Source organism: Fukomys damarensis, unplaced genomic scaffold, assembly GCF_012274545.1.
Source record: "Fukomys damarensis isolate Sample0158 unplaced genomic scaffold, DMR_v1.0_HiC HiC_scaffold_24, whole genome shotgun sequence".
Lineage (NCBI taxonomy): Eukaryota > Metazoa > Chordata > Mammalia > Rodentia > Bathyergidae > Fukomys > Fukomys damarensis.
In genome coordinates this window covers 9722753-9738815 of record NW_022900936.1, presented here as the reverse complement: position 1 = coordinate 9738815, position 16063 = coordinate 9722753, and the positions used below count along the sequence as shown (strand labels likewise).

The 16063-nt window shown below is 41.4% G+C and overlaps 1 protein-coding gene across 3 annotated transcripts in view; it reads right to left on the bottom strand.

The window, feature by feature from the left end:
- Positions 1 to 15299, bottom strand: part of Tmem50b (transmembrane protein 50B) — a 47176-nt gene extending 31877 nt beyond the window's left edge. For 2 of the 3 annotated variants that reach the window (XM_033767987.1, XM_033767988.1), the window contains exon 1: positions 14692 to 14745. The gene's annotated coding sequence lies outside the window, so the exon portion shown is untranslated. Of the gene's footprint in view, positions 1 to 14691; positions 14746 to 15238 lie in introns of those variants that run through there. The other variant, XM_010608659.3, reaches the window with a different exon arrangement.
- Between the last annotated feature and the right edge of the window lie 764 nt (positions 15300 to 16063).

The window sequence follows — 16063 nt, the reverse complement described above, 5'->3', positions numbered from 1 at the left end:
AGACCAGTTTGGACTACATAGTGAGACCTTGTCTCAAAAAAAACAAAACAAACCAAAAAAAGTTCAAGCCCAGTCTCAAAATAAAATACATTTTAAAGGACTGAGCATGTAGCTCAGTGTGAAGGAAGTGAAATATCTTACTTTTTTTGGTAGTACTGGGAATCAAACCTGGGCATTCTGTCACTGAGCTACATTCCTAACCCTTTAAAAAAAATAATTTTGATACAGAGTCTTGCTAAGTTGCCCAGAGGGAACCTGTCATCCTACTGCCTCAGTCTCCTGAGGAATTAACAGACATGTGCTACAATATACACTTCTTATTCCTCTCTTAAAGCTTTAAACTATTTTAGGTCCTATTCTACTAAAATTAAGAAAAAAATCAGCACTTCAGTAAGTACCTACTGCGATGTATGTAGGACTGTGCTTAGACACAAAGGCAGCTTGCTATCAGCTAGGATTTCACATCTGTCCATAGGGGCTAGAGGAGCAGCTCAGTGATGGAACACAAATGCAACCGCAAGGCCTGGAAGTCAACTTCCTGAACCATTAAAAAAATAATCCTTGGGCTGGGGATTTAGCTCCGTGGTTCCACCGCCTGCCTTGCAAGTGCAAGGACCCAAGTTCAATCACCAGTATCAACTTCATCATCATCATCATCATCATCATCATCATCATCATCATCATAATTAATAATAATAATAATAATCCTTGACACTTTTCCCACTGACAGGTGGAGCTATGTCCTACCACTTAAGTTGGAGTCAGCAAGAAAGACGTGTTGACCAAAATAGAGGAATCAATGCTTTGTGACTTCTGCCAGGCAACTCTCAAGATCAGGTCACAGAAGGCAATGCAGCCTCGTTCTCTGGAACAGTAATTCTAATGTCTGAGTCACCAAGCAGAAATCCAAGGTTGCCGTTCTGTGAGACCACATACACGTGCTCTGGCCCAGTTTCCTTTCAGTCTCAGCCAACAGCTACCATCAACTGCCAATGCATGAGTAAAGACACTCCTAGGTGATACTGTCATAGCCATGGCATCCGCCCCACACTCTGAGCCTTCCTGGGTGAGATGCCAGGGGTACAGCATCATTTTGGCTGTGCCCTTCCCAAATGATTGACCCACAGAATCCAGTAAACATAATAAAATGACTGTGTTAAGCCACTGGACTCTGAAGTTAAATCCATATTGTAGCAATAGGTCACAAAGGACAAAAATGACAGAAATAATGGGAATAAAGAATGACAGGGCTATCGCTTCTCGGCCTTTTGGCTAAGATCAAGTGAAGAATGACAGGGCTGGGCGTGGTGGCATGCATCTGTAAAAACAACAAAAAACAAAAATGAACAATAAAAAGGTGGTATATTACGGGAATTTTTTAAAACAAAGAAATTACGGGGCCAGGGATTTAGCTCAGTGGTTCCGCTCACTGCCTCACAAATGCAAGGTCCCAAGTTTGAGCCCCAGTAGCAAAAAAAGAAAAAAAGAAGCATTAAGAAATGGGTGATTTAGAGCTACCATTAATTCTAAAAATAAATAAATATAAAAACTATTTAAAAGTACTGAGGAGTACTAAAAAGCTGGCAGAATCCAAAGGGGATTTGACCCTGAAAGAAGGACAACACAATGAATCGGATCCATCTTTTTTTCTGAGGGGGGACAGTTTTGCTTTGTAACTCAGGCTGGCCTATATAGCCCAGGGTGGCCTGGAACTCACAGCGATGCTCCTGCTCAGGCTCCTGAGTGCTAGGATTGTAAGTATGCACCACCACACCTAGCAGGACCCACTTTTATATAGCTTTCCCTCACTTCCAAATACTGAGAATCCCTGTGGTACAAAGTGGCTAAAATTCAAGCAAAAATTCAGTCATAATGGCCTCAGATGTCAGAGGATGGAAGAGCTAGAAATTGAGAGGGGAAATCATGGCTAGGAGTGGGTCACAAGAGAAAACCCCAAACACTTTAAATAACCTTTCAATTCCTGGCTCACCCCAGAAAACAGATGCATGGGAAGCCTGGAAACAAGAAAAAGAAAAGAAGGATGGGGATTTAGCTCAGTCGTGCCGCTGCCTGCCTTGCAAGCACAAGGTCCTGAGTTCAATCCGAGATACCAAAAAGAAAAAAAGAAAAAACAGCTGATGACAAAGGCAAGAATTCCAGCTGCTGCCCAACACAAAGATATTTTTCTGGTTGAATTCCTCCAAGGCAGAGGGGACTTTCCAGACATATTCTAACAAAGTGCAAAACCAAGTCCCACAATTTCAAGGTTATCAGTCAACACTATTTTAACTACCTGTTAAAACAAAAAGCAACCTGGGAACATTTGATCAAGATATTCTGCAGACACATTAACATTAATATTAACTGGTTAAAAGCAAGAATAAGTAAAGTCACTATGAATTTAAGATAATGGTTCAAGGTTAAAACAGAGTGAAATGCATTTCACTTAATCTATTATAACTAGTTCTATAAGCAGAAAATATATAACTATTTCCACACACTGATTTATGAAATAAATTGAAGTCTCCCTCTTTCAGGACTTCAGCTGGGTAGGTCAAGGACAGCTTGGGCAAAGGAACACTGTAACATATTTATATAAATAACCACTATGAGAGAAATGTACAGGATCCTGACAGAGAACAAAGGAAAGTCCTATTTTAATATGGGAGGTCATGAAAAGCTTTTTTTTGGAGACAAGAGTCTCGCCATGTAGTTCAGGCTGGACTTGAACTCACAGTGATCCTCCAGTCTCAGACTTCCAAATTCTGGGGTTACAGGCATGCGCCACCATGACCACCATGAAAAACCTTTCAAAGAGGTAAATTCTTCTTTTTTTTGGTACTGGGGATCGAACTTGGGCCCTTGCAGTTGCAAGGGAGGCAGTGGAACCACTGAGCCAAATCCCTGGCCCAAAGAGAAAGTGGTTTTGGGGGGGGGGGCGGTCTTGAGCTTGCAAGGCAGGTGGCAGAACCACTGAGCTAAATTCCCAGCATCGAAGAGGTAAATTCTGTTAAAATCTTTAAATGTTTTGAAATGTAAAAGCTCAGCAAAGTTAATCAGATTAAGGAGATGCAAAAAGGTAGAACAAGGAAAAGGAAAATCATATCCAACACCTCTTAGTCCTTTTGGTTCCAGAAAGGAAGAATCAGCTGGTAAAAATAAAAGAAATTAAATAAGTGGAACAAATGGCCTGGACTGAAACTGGACAAAGGGAGCTGGGGTATAGCTCAGTGGCACAGCATTTGCCCAGCACACACAAGCCATGGGTTCAATCCCTAGCACCACAATCGATCAGTCAATCAATCAATCTGGACAAAGACAGGCAAGCACAGACCCCATTCAGGATTTGCCTTTACTGAGCTGGGGATTTAGCTCAGTGGGGCCGCCACCTGCCTCGAAAGCGCAAGGCAGTTTGATTCCCGGCACCAAAAAAAAAAAAGAATTTGCCTTTTCACTGGGTGTAAGGGGAAAATAACTGAAGAACTTTAAGGAAAAAAGGGAACAAGACACCAAGAGCCCAAGCACTACAGTAAGCATTTAGGAGTGGAAAGTGAGGGGAGAAGGTTACTGTACAAAGAACACATACTCTCAACTCAGAAGACTGACCATCATGAAGGTTTTATTATCAATATTTACCAGAGGATAAGCCTATGTTATCATGACACAGTTTTGACTTAACAGAAACTTTCAATACTAACCCTCACTCTTGCCTTAAAGTGGAAAAATAAATACAATATTTAATATAAGAGGCTTCTGGAGACTTAATGAAAGCAAAGACTACTTTGATAAAATCTAAATGTACAACAATAGAACAAATGTTTAAGTAAATTAGTTTACTTAGTGAATTGAAAAATCGAGTATTTAAAAATATTTAATGGTGAGGTGGGGATTTAGCTCAGTGGCACTGCACCTGCCTTGCAAGCACAGGTCCTGAGTTCAATCTCTGGTATCAAAAAAAAAAAAAAAAAATAATGGTATGAGAAAGTGGTAATGACTGGTATTAAGTGAAAAAAGATTTATAAAGGTCTGGGGATTTGGCTCAGTGGTTCCACCACCAGCCTTGCAAGAGCAAGGACCCAAGTTCGATCCCTGAAAAATATATATAAAAGTATATCACATTTCCATTTTATAAAAAATAGTACTTATATATAAACACAAATATATATAAAAATGACAAGGAAGAACAAACATCAGTACTACTGTCAAACTGTTAAACACCAGTAGGATAAAGTGTTTGTTTTTGCTTTTTCTTTGCATATTTGTTTTTTTAATGCAAAGTTTTAAATTGTTGTAATTAACAACAGAACTTTTTTTCTTGTTTTGGTTTTTTTTGTTTGTTTCTTTGCTTTTTGAGACAGGGTCTCACTCTGTAGTTGAGACTGACTGGAACTCACTATGTTAGCCCATGCTGGTTTCGAACTCACAGCAATCCTTCTGCCTCAGCCTGCTGAGTGCTGGGATTACAGACATGTGCCACCATGCCTGGCTGTAATTAACAATGAATTAGGGCCAGGGATTTAGCTCAGTGGTTCAGTGGCCTGACTTGCAAGCACAAGAACCCGAATTCAATCACCGGTACCAAAAAAAAAACCCAAAACAATGAATTAGCTCATTCTTCTTGTCTGCATCCTGATGAAGAGACCTCATGTATAAAGTAATACATCAGAAATTACATTTTATAAACTTAAATGACTTTCCAAGGTCAAAGAAATTATCAATACATTCTCCCACAAAACTGACCCTGGCACCAATTTAAAAAGAAATTACTGGGGTCAGGGATTTAGCTCAGTGGTGCCACCACCTGCCTTGCAAGCGCAAGGTCCTAAATTCAATCCCCAGTACCAAAAAAAAAAGAAATTATTGAACTGGACTATGGATTACTGGTTTGTACAGTTTGGATCTTGAATGTCTCCCAAAAGCCCACGTGTTGAAGGCTTGGTCTCCAGCTTATGGCTGAATTTAATGGGAGGTGGTGGAACCATCAGAAAGAAGATGGAGTATACTAGGACAAAGTAAAGTCACCAGGAAGGAGTATGACTCTGAAGATGATCTTGGAATTCCAGCCACTTCTTGTCTTTTTCTTTCACTTCCTGGCTGCCATAAATTGAGCAGCCTCCTCTATCACTTGCTCTCACCATGTACTGTGCAACCACAGGCCCAAAGCAACTGAACCAAGGGATGTACAATGAAACTTCTGAATTTGTAAACCAAAATAAACTTCTCTTCCTTTTAAACTGATTATCTCAGGCATTTTGCCATACTGTTGGAAAGTTGACTTAACATACTAGTCTGACAAACCTAATAATTCATTAGAAAGGAACTATTCCTATTACTGAGAAGTAACTCTTTATAAAAGGAAATATGAGTTCTTAGGATTCCAAGTGATTCTCAAAAATTTACTTTCAAAAATTCAGCTTAGAGAAACCGGGCATGGTGGCGCACACCTGTAATCCCAGCACTCGGGAAGCTAAGGCAGGAGGATCGCTGTGAGGTCGAGACCAGCCTGGGCTACATAGTGAGTTCCAGGTCAGTCTCAATTACACAGTGAGACCCTGTCTCAAAAAACCAAAAAAAAAAAAAAATCAGCTTAGCAAGATATATCATGTACAGGTACAAATTTCCTATGATGAATGTTATCACTATGTATATATCTAAATGTACCAATAATTTTTTTTCTTCTTTTGGTGCCAAGGATCAAACTCAGGACCTTGCACTTGCCAGGCAGGTGCTGTGCTGCTAAGCTACATCCCTAGCATCCAATAAATGTTTTGCTTAAAAAAAAAAAAATCAGCTCAGGAAAAAAAGAGACATGCGCAAAAAAGAAAATAACATGCATTTTAACATGAAACATGGTCTGAATAATCTTCATACATGAGTGCCAAATAATGCAGCTAATTCAGGTATGTGTCATTTAATCAAACTCCTACAATACCATCTGTTTGTTCATCCATTTCTTCACTAGTTTGCTACTAGTGAAGGCACAAAGCATCTAAAAATATTAAGATAATCAATACAGAGACTAGTCTAATAAGGAACAATGTCAGAAGAAAAAATAACTGCATTACAATATGTGATATAACAGATTCACAGGCACTATGGGCTGTAATTAAAAAGTACCATAACAGGGGCTGGGGATTTAGTTCAGCGGCACCATGCCTGCCTTGCAAGCAAAAGGTTCTGAGTCAATCTCCAGTACCAAAAAAAAAAAAAAAAAAAAAAAAAAAAAGAAAAAGAAAAAGTACAATAACAGAAATATAAAAAAAAAAAGTATCTGAAGACACTACCTGCTGAGAAGAGATTAAAGTTTGACAGGGGTAGGGCCGGAGACGTAGCTCAGTGGTGCTTTGCCTGCCAGGCAAGCACAAGGTCCTGAGTTCACTTCCCAGTACCAAGGGGGAAAAAGAGTTTCATAGGGGAAGAGCAAACTGAGGTGGGTTTTGAAGCATGAGAACATGCAGAATTATGAGCCCAGAAGAATGTAGGATATGTTAGAGAATGAAAATGATCAAAACTTGTTTAGAATAGGGTCATGAATGATTTCTTTTTTAGGCAATTCAAGTATGAACTTCAGCCTCTAAACCACTTGAGCAGCAAAACCTTGCTGAAAAGATTCAGAGTATACACTTTAGATTTGTAGGCCATATAATCCTCATCACAACTACTCAACTCTGCTGTTGTAGTATGAAAGCACCCCAATACGGAACATGAACAAATGGGTATGGCTATGTACCAATACAATTCATATTTACAAAACAGGCAGAAGGCCAGAGCTGCCCACAGATTATAGCTTACTGAACCCTGCCCTAAGCAACAGGAAACCACCAAAGGTTTATAAGCAAGAAAGTAACAGGATGAGACCTATAATTTAGAAAGAGAATTCTGGTAGGAGTGGTGTGGAAGAGGAATCAAAGAAGAATTTTAAAGATACCTAGACATTCTAGACAGGCAGAGAATAAAGCTGCGAACTGAGACCAAAGTATGTAAGTAAAGGAAAGGGTTTTTAATTAAGAAATATTAAAGCAGTATTAGCAATAGATAGGAAGGCATCAGGAATGGCCATCCAGCTCCTTTGTTGGGTGCCCAGTGGCTAAGGAGGGAGCATGAATCAAAACAGGGACTACTAAAGGGGGACTAAAACAGGAGTTAGCCTAGGTGCATGTATTTACTCTTTTTTGTTTGTTTGTTTGTTTTGAGACAGGGTCTCTCTATGTAGCCCAGGCTGGTCTCGATCCTCCTGCCTCAGCCTCCCAAGTGCTGGGATTACAGGCGAACGCCACCACACCTGGCTAGGTGCATGTATTTAATGTGCCTAAAAAATATGCAGGCAAAGAAACCGTAAACCCAACTGGAGTCTCAAAGAGTGGTTTAAGACTGAGACATACATTAAAGTTCTCAGTAACAAAGTGGTACCTGCAGTCATGAGGGCAGCTAAGGTATCTCAGGAGAAAATGTGGAAGAGGCCTGAGTACAAAATCAGTGTCCATCTCTATGTGCTGTCCCCCTGGATAACTGTGTGCCTGGCAGCAGAGCAGACCTACATCTGCAACGTAAATCAGCACAAAACTTCTCTGGAGCATGTTCTGAACATTTACAGAAGGTATCCTGTGAGCAAGGCACTGGGGAGAAAATAAAGATGGATGGAACTTAGCCTTCATCATCAGGAGACCCACAGGTTAGTACAGAAATCAGTTAATTCTTTGTTTTTTTGTTTGTTGGTTGGTTGGTACCGGGGATCAAACTCAGGTCCTTGCACTTGGCAAGGCAGGCTGCAGAACCACTGAGCTAAATCCCTGGCCCATCAGTTAATTCTTTTTAAAACTGTATCCTGAGCTGGTCATGTGACACACACCTACAATCCCAGCACTCTGAGGGACTCAGGCAGGCGCATCACAAATCCAAGCGCAGCCTGGACAACTCAGTTAACTCAGTGATATCCTGTCTAAAATAAAAAAATAAAAAAGAGCTGGATACATATGATAGCTCAGTGCAAAAGCCCTGAGTTCAAGCCCAATGGAGCAAAAAATAATTTAATTACAATGTCTATCACTTAAAAATATGTTGCAAAAAACAGTAGCTTAACAAAATATAAAATAAAATATAAACATCATTCAAGACAGGAAGTCTTGCTTGCAGAGCAAAAACAACTGACTCAGACAAAATAAAAATAGACTCCAGATCTTCCCCATTACTACTGCTGCCACCCGTACCAGCTACACAGGTTACTCACAGACTACTCCAACTCTCACTCTTTACAGAAAACATTCCTTTCAATCTTCACAAACATGCTACGGCAGTTGCTATTATGATCTTTGTTACTGAAAAGGTTAACTTGCCAAGGTCACACAGCCAGCAAGCAGGAAAACCAGCTCACATCTGATTCCAAAATCTGTGCTCATGGCCATGGCACTGTATTGCTGCTCACCACGACCCACAGTTTTGCAGCATTTCTCTCATTTCAGAGTTCATGGGGAGAAAGTTATTCTCAGGCTGTCGTGAAGACAGAAGAGCAAGAAGATAAACAGCCCTGATTCAGAGGACACTGGGTATCTGGAAAGAGGAGAAAGCAGTCCCGTGAAGTCTGCAACAACCTGATAATGGTGAATTAAACCTTGCCAAAGAAGTTTGGAAAATAGTTTTCTTCTTGAGTTAGTCATAAACCAGTTTTCTAAGCACTCATAGTGAATGTTTTATGGGTCTTAAAATCCAGCGATATGAATAATTCGGAAATCTAAGCGCTTCAGGAAAAGACATTTTACATATTTAAGCTCAGGGAGTACTTGTCTTCTGAACTGTAAATCACATAAAACAAGAATAAAACTTAGTAAGCACCTCCACATTGGGTAAAAGATTTAAATCTGAAACCAAAGTAAAAGGGAATGTGGAAGAGACTTTAATTTTACAACTTAATAAGATCCTCGTTAACCTTTAATGTAGATTATTTGGTGAATCCTCCCTCCACTGCTTCTCAGTAAAGTAGAATTGCAGATTTAAACATCCAGTCCCAAATTCATATCCAACTACCTCTTAGATATCATCTGTCTCAAAATCACCTTAAAATCAACGTGTCTGAACCTGAGTTTGCTTCTCTTCCTGTTTTTTGTTTTTTGAGACAGGGCCTTGCTGCTTTGTAGCTCAAGCTGGTCTTGAACCCACTATGTAGCCCAGGCTGGCCACCAACTCTCAGAGATCCTCCTGCTGGGATTACAGATGTGAGCCCCCATCCCTGGCCACATTTCTTCCAAACCGGATCCTGTTCTGGAATTCACGACAGTGAATGAATGAATCACCATCATCCAGTAACACAAGCCAGAAAGCCAGGTGTCATCTGTATTCCTCCTCTCTGCTCTCACATCCAATTTATCACTGATTATGCCTCCTAAATGTCTCTCAAGTCTGACTCCACCCCATCTCCACCACCACCACAACCTGAATACTGTCCTTTTTACCTACACCGTTACAATAGCTCCCAACTGATTTCGCCAATTTGGCTGCCGTCTCCCTAAATATGCTCTCCCTCTTAGAGCCAGAATCGCTGTGTAAAAAGCAGTATAAATCTGGTACCTGCTGCCCGCTTAAAACATGTAACTGTCGTCTCACTTGTTTTAACATAAAGATAAAACTCTACAGAACCCAATCTCTTCATATAACAAATTACTCGTGTCTCTTTATTATAGTCACAATGGTTTCTCTGTTAGAACCAAATTGCTAAATCACCCAACCTGAAACACACACACTCTCTTTTTGATGTCTCCCCATCTTGGGCTCACCTAATTAAGTCCTGACTCATACTTCAGACGTTAGCATAGTTGTCAGCTTTCAACTCAAATATCAGCTTCCCTTCATTTATCCATCCTTTCAATACTTATTCACAGAGGCACTGTTCTACACACTTACAATCCATCAATAACAGATAAAAAGCATGGGATAGGTGGAGCTTAAGTGGGAGAAAGCAGACAGCAGCGTAATAAAATAAAGTGTGGGAGCCCGCTGGCATTTGACATGGGAAAAGTAACTTCTTCTACCATTGAGGCATTGACACAATCTATGACTCTATTTGGCTTTTCTGAGACAAGGGTCTCAACTATACAGATGAGATTGACCTGGAGCTCACTGTGTAATCCAGACTGGTTTTATGGGATTACAGGCGTGCACCACCACGCCCGGCTCAAGGATTAGTTAAGTTTGACCTTGTGATGGGAGGAACTCAGATAGTCAAAGATCTGATCTCCTCCCTAATATTGCTTGATGCTTCCTGTTGGCCTGCCTTTAAAAGGAGCTGTTTCTGTGTAATAAAGGGGACCTCTTGTCTCCACACTATTGAGTGTGCTGTCCTTTCTCAATCCTCACTCCCCAACTCAGGTACATTTGTGTTGTGACGGCTGGCCCGCCACAATAAAGTATATATAACACGTGAAAAGGTGATAAGTACCACGGGGGAGAGGGTGTCAGGGCAGAGGAGGAGACTGGGCATACAGGTGGCAGAATGGCCAGCTCAACTGCCATGCTGGTGGCCAGGCTTGTCCCTGCTGCGCAGATGACAAGTGAGCAAAGACCTAAGGTGGGAGGAGTCAGCCACATGAAGATCCAGCAGGAAACAACTGTCAGGGCACAGGCTGTAAGGTAGTGCCAGGCTACTGATGGGCTGAGGTAGACTGAGTGAAGGGAAAGCAGAAGAAATGCAATCAGCTAGGTAACGGGACAAGGACAGATCACAGTTGTTCTTTTTTCTTTGTTTGTTTTTTTCAGTTTTTTGAGACAGGGTCTCACCATGTAGTTGAGACTGACCTGGAACTCACTATGCAGCCCAGGCTGGTCTTGAACTCACAGCGATCCTCCTGCCTCAGCCTCCTGAGTGCTGGGATTACAGGTGTGCACCACCATACCGGGCAGACAAGGACAGATCATTGCAGAGCCTCATGAGAACTTTGGCTTTTACTGATCAAAAATGAAGAGCCATAAGAAAGTTCTGAGTAGATTAAACAATCCCTTTGGCTACTGTCAGAAGAACAGACTGTAGGCGTAAGAGCAGAAGACAGCCTGATGTGTTGGCACACACCTGTAGACTTAACACTTGGGAGGCTGAGACAGAAGGATTGCTCCAAGTTGAAGGCCAGCCTAGGCTACATAGTGGGCTCACAGCCAGTTTGAACTACATAGTAAGACCCTGCCCTAAAAAAAAAAAAAAAAAAAAGTGGAAAGACAGGGAGACTTGTGAAGAGGCTACTGAAATAACTCAAGTACAACATAATGCTCACATCCACAGTCTCCTGATTCCATAAGATTACTCTTCTTGTCATTTAATTATTAATCTTATTATTTAATGCCTGCCTCCTCCAGGAAGATCAGCCCAATTCCATTACTGGTCATTACAGTTGTGACAAAGCCTAACACAGGCACTCAAATACATACTGAATGACTATTAAAGCTCTCACAACATAAAATGCAAAGAACATTATTTTGGTAAACAAAATTAATTTTTGTGACAACATATTTAAACACATTATTTTCTAAAATCAACCCTCCTGCTTCCCCAAGTCTGTACACTGTCAGAATTTTCTAAATCTCAAATTGGATCATGTCATTCAAGCAAAACTTGCAATAGCCTATTACAAAGTCCAATGTTTGTTGCATTCTCTTAATATAACATCCTACCTCCCACTACGTGGGCACTCTACTGCCACCATAAAGGAGAAGAAGATAGAAGATAGTCAATACTTGTTGGATAATTCTGTTAGGTAAAATGCTAAATATCTCATACATATAAATGTATACTTTTTATTGTTTTGGGGTTTTTTTGTTTTTTTGAGGCAGGGACTCACTATACAGTTCAGGCTGGCCTTGAATTTACTATGCAACCCAGGCCGGCCTTGAACTTACAGCAATCCTCCTGCCTCAGCCTTCTAAGTGCTAGGATTATAGGTGTGCACCACCAAGCCTGGCAGGTGTTTTTTTGTTTTGGCTTTAAAAAAAAAAAAAAAAAAAAAAAACAAGGTCCTTCTATGTAGATTAGGCAGGCCTTGAACTCACTATGTGGCCCAGGCTGGCCTCAAACCTGCAATGATCCTCCTGCCTCAGCCTCCTGAGTGCTAGAATTATAGGTGTGCACCACAACAATCAGCTAATAAGTACATATTGTTTATTTCTGTAATGTATTTTATACACACACACATGCGCACACACACACAAAATACAAATACACCTCCTTTTCCTAAATTTTATTTTATCCCATTCTCCCCCTCCAGTTACCTCCCTTCCCAATGTACAAAAGCTTTGTTTCCATTTCTTCCTTCTATTTTCACTTTTTTCCTTGTCCCTTCCCTTCCTTTCTCTCCCATTCCTCCCTTGTTCCCCTCCCATGTGAACACTTTCTTCCCCCTTTTATTTTTTGAGACAGGGTCTCACTATGTCACTATGTGGTTGAGACTGACCTGGTATTCACTATGTAGCCCAGGCTGGTCTCGAACTCACAGTGATCCTCCTGCCTCAGCCTCCGAGTGCTGGGTTTACAGGTGTGTGCCACCATGCCCGGCTCCCCCATTTTTTAAACTCCCAAATTTGGAAAATTCCACTCACTAATAATAAAGTTTGGTAGTCACTGCACCAAATGGTTCCTTCCATGCTAAGACCCTGCATCAGCACCTCTTCAGTAATGAGACAGCTTTCAAGAGCAGTATGAAGTAGAAACTTTAAGAATTTTATTATTCATTTTATCTATATCAAAAACATACTATCAGCAATCTCAGTGAAATGTGTAAAACTTAACACATTCTGGTTCAAAACTGTCTCTTAAGGCAATCTCAGTGAAATGTGTAAAACTTAACACATTCTGGTTCAAAACTGTCTCTTAAGGCAATCTTGGGTCACTGAGGAAAATCTGAACACAGGTTAGACTTTGGAGGATATCACAGAATTATATTTGTGATGATGCAGAACTGTGGTTCTGTAAAGAGAATGACCTACTTTTTAGGACATCAACTGCTATGGTCTGAATGTATGTGTGTCTTCCAAAATTCAAATGTTAAAATCCTGATACCACCTAAGAAGGGAGTTGGGGCTTTTAGGAGTGATTAGCTCATGAGGGCACAGCCCTCGTAAATGGAATCAGTGCCTTTAACAAAAAGAGACCAAACAGACCCCACAAATCTGCCACCACGTCAGAGCCTGCCTTCACCAGACAGCAAATCTGTCAGAAACTTGATATGGACTGTGAAAAAACAATTTCTGTTGTGCATAAGCTACTCACTTAATGGTATTGTGTCACAGCAGCCCAAATGGACTAAGAAAGAAAACTGCCACCAAGCAGTGGGGATACTCATGATAAACACCTAAAAATGTGGAAGCAGCTTTGGAAATGTGTAATAGATAGAGGCTGGAGGTTTCAAGATTCAGGCAAGTAGTCCCAGCACTCGGGAGGCTGAGGCAGGAGGATCTACAAATTTGAGGCCAGCCTGGGCTACACAGTGAGTTCAAGGTCAGGCTGAAGTACATAGCAAGACCCTGCCTTTAAAAAAAAAGGGATGTTTGGCTAGGGAATTTTTTGTTTGGTTGTTTTTTTCTTGAGACATAGTCTTGCTATGTTGTCCAGGCTACCTTGAGCCTCCTTCCTCAGCCTTCTAAGTAGCTAGAACTAGATTTGCATGCTGGCTAGGAAATTTCTAAGCAAACTATTGGAGGTGTGGCTTGGCTTCCCTTGAACTATATACCAAGATGACAAAAAAAAGATAGAACGGATAACCAAAAGAGAAGCAAAAAATTTAAAATTTGGAAAATTACCTCAGCCTATCCAGATTAGAAAGCTTGTTCAGGACAGAACTGGGTTTAGCCAAGTAACCACCTGATAAGGAGATAAATACAGATGTCACCACCAGGAAGGCAGGTGCTGTTCATCAAGACAATGGAAAAATAACCCCAAGGCGATTCACAAGTCATCAGGACTGCCACCTCCGCCACCTCTATCACAGGCCCAGGAAAAGCCCTAATAAGAAAGACTAAGACTGGTCTGCTGATACATTTAGGGGTCAAGGTGAGGTGGGATAGAAGAAATACAAGTAGAAAGGAGATAAGGAAATCATACCTAAAAATTTCACTTTCAAGAAGACTGCAACTTGCTGGACCCAGTCCTCACCCAAGGTGATTCATATCAGCACCCCTTGGTTAAATCCGGGCTGCTTTCTTTCCAGACCCATCACAAATGGGTCCTTGCAGACCCACAATTCCTCAGGAATATGCAAAGTCTATTAATTTGTTTAAATGAGAAAGAGCAGGAGCCTGACCCTAAGATAAAAGAACAGATTCAGAGAATTCAGAAAATGCTGGGGATTTAGCTCAGTGGTTCCACCACCTGTCTTCCAAGCACAAGGACCTGAGTTCGATCCCCAGTACTTAAAAAAAAAAAAAAAAAATGCTTAAACTATCCATCTTAAAACAAAACCGGGCTCACACCTGTATTACAAGCCAGTACCCTCCAGGGGGTAGGCCACCTTTTCCCAGGGTTTTCACCCCTTGAGAGAAGCACAAATGTTCCAATTTCAGGAAATAAGGTGCCTCTTTCTCTCTCAAGGGCTTGCACTCTTATTTCTTTAGCTGTGTCATTTTTAATTTCTGCCTAATAAAACCCTTCCTGTGCTTCTTCACTGGCTAATCCTCAGAGTTTTATTTCTGCAACTGGGGGCAGCAAACCTGCACACTTACCATACAAAAAGGGTGGGTTAGCTTCCTTATCTCATCTGAGGTCCTCTGACCTGTCTGGTGACAAAAAGTCAACGTCAGAAATATATTATCAAATGGTTAAGCATAATAATAATATAAACCAAATGTGGTCAAATGTTAACAATGCTTTATTTACTCTTCTTTCAACTTTTCTGTATGTTTAAAATGCTTTGTTGCTGGGCATGGTGGCGCATGCCTATAATCCCAGCACTCGGGAGCCTGAGGCAGGAGGATTGCTGTGAGTTCAAGACCAGCCTGGGCTACATAGTGCGTTCCGGGTCAGTCTCAACTACATAATGAGACCCTGTCTCAAAAAACCGAAACAAAACAAAAAAATATTTTGTAATAAAAAGGAGAAGTTGCATACTATCATGAATTGCACATTAATGCAAATGACTGCTGCACAACCCATGAACCGATCCAGCCGTTTGGGAATTCCACTCCCTCCCTAAGGACATCCTTTCCTGCCTTGCCAGGAGCCCTGCTTGGTCATCTCTGCATTGCCCAGCATTGCTCAATAAATACCTACTCTCCAGTTCAGAAAAACTGGCTCCAGGGTCATAGCTTTCCATCCACACAGGTAAAAGGGAGCTCTACTGCCAAGCAGCACTGGGAAAACAAAGGCACTAAGGTGAGATGAGGAAAGAGCTATAGTAAGAACATTTCTAAAGGGCTCAATGGAAGTGGACAACCTGAATATCGCGGAATATCTTCCTGCATTAGCTACCAGCGGCCAAAAGCATGAGCCTTGGAGTAAACACAGACCTAGGCTCACTCCCATTCGGCCTCTTCCCAGCTGTGCCTCCTTGGATACATTTATCTGGGCCAGTCTTCCTGCACTAGCTCCACGCCAGCCACCGTTCAAGCTTTAAGCTTGTCATGACTAGTCTTCTTTCGCGTCCCTCACAAAGTGGGAATTAATGAGGACACGGTGGACATAAGAGCACTTGGTTCCTTCACTCAAGACCCCACACATGACTGCTTCGTCCCGGGCATTCTGTCCCTGACAGCACTACCAGGACTTCCAGGTCAGGAAACACACTGCGGTTTCTGCATGATGATGGCAGACCGTACACAAGCACCTCATTTTGGTCACTTCCAAAAGCCTTCTAAAACAGAAAAGGGAGTTTTTTAAAAAAATCATCAGTTCTTAGGTTAGGAAAGCCAGAAGAGGAGACAGAAATAAAAGTTTCAAAGCAGTTGGGAGATCACTGACTCGACAAATCCAAGAAAGCCAAAATGTAAACTGCCAGCACGGAAAGCTGAGAACAAGCTGGCAAAGAGTAGAGGAGCAGTTAGAAAACAGGTAGATGCTGGGATGTGATCCCTTCTTTCTTCACGGTTTTGGTAGCTC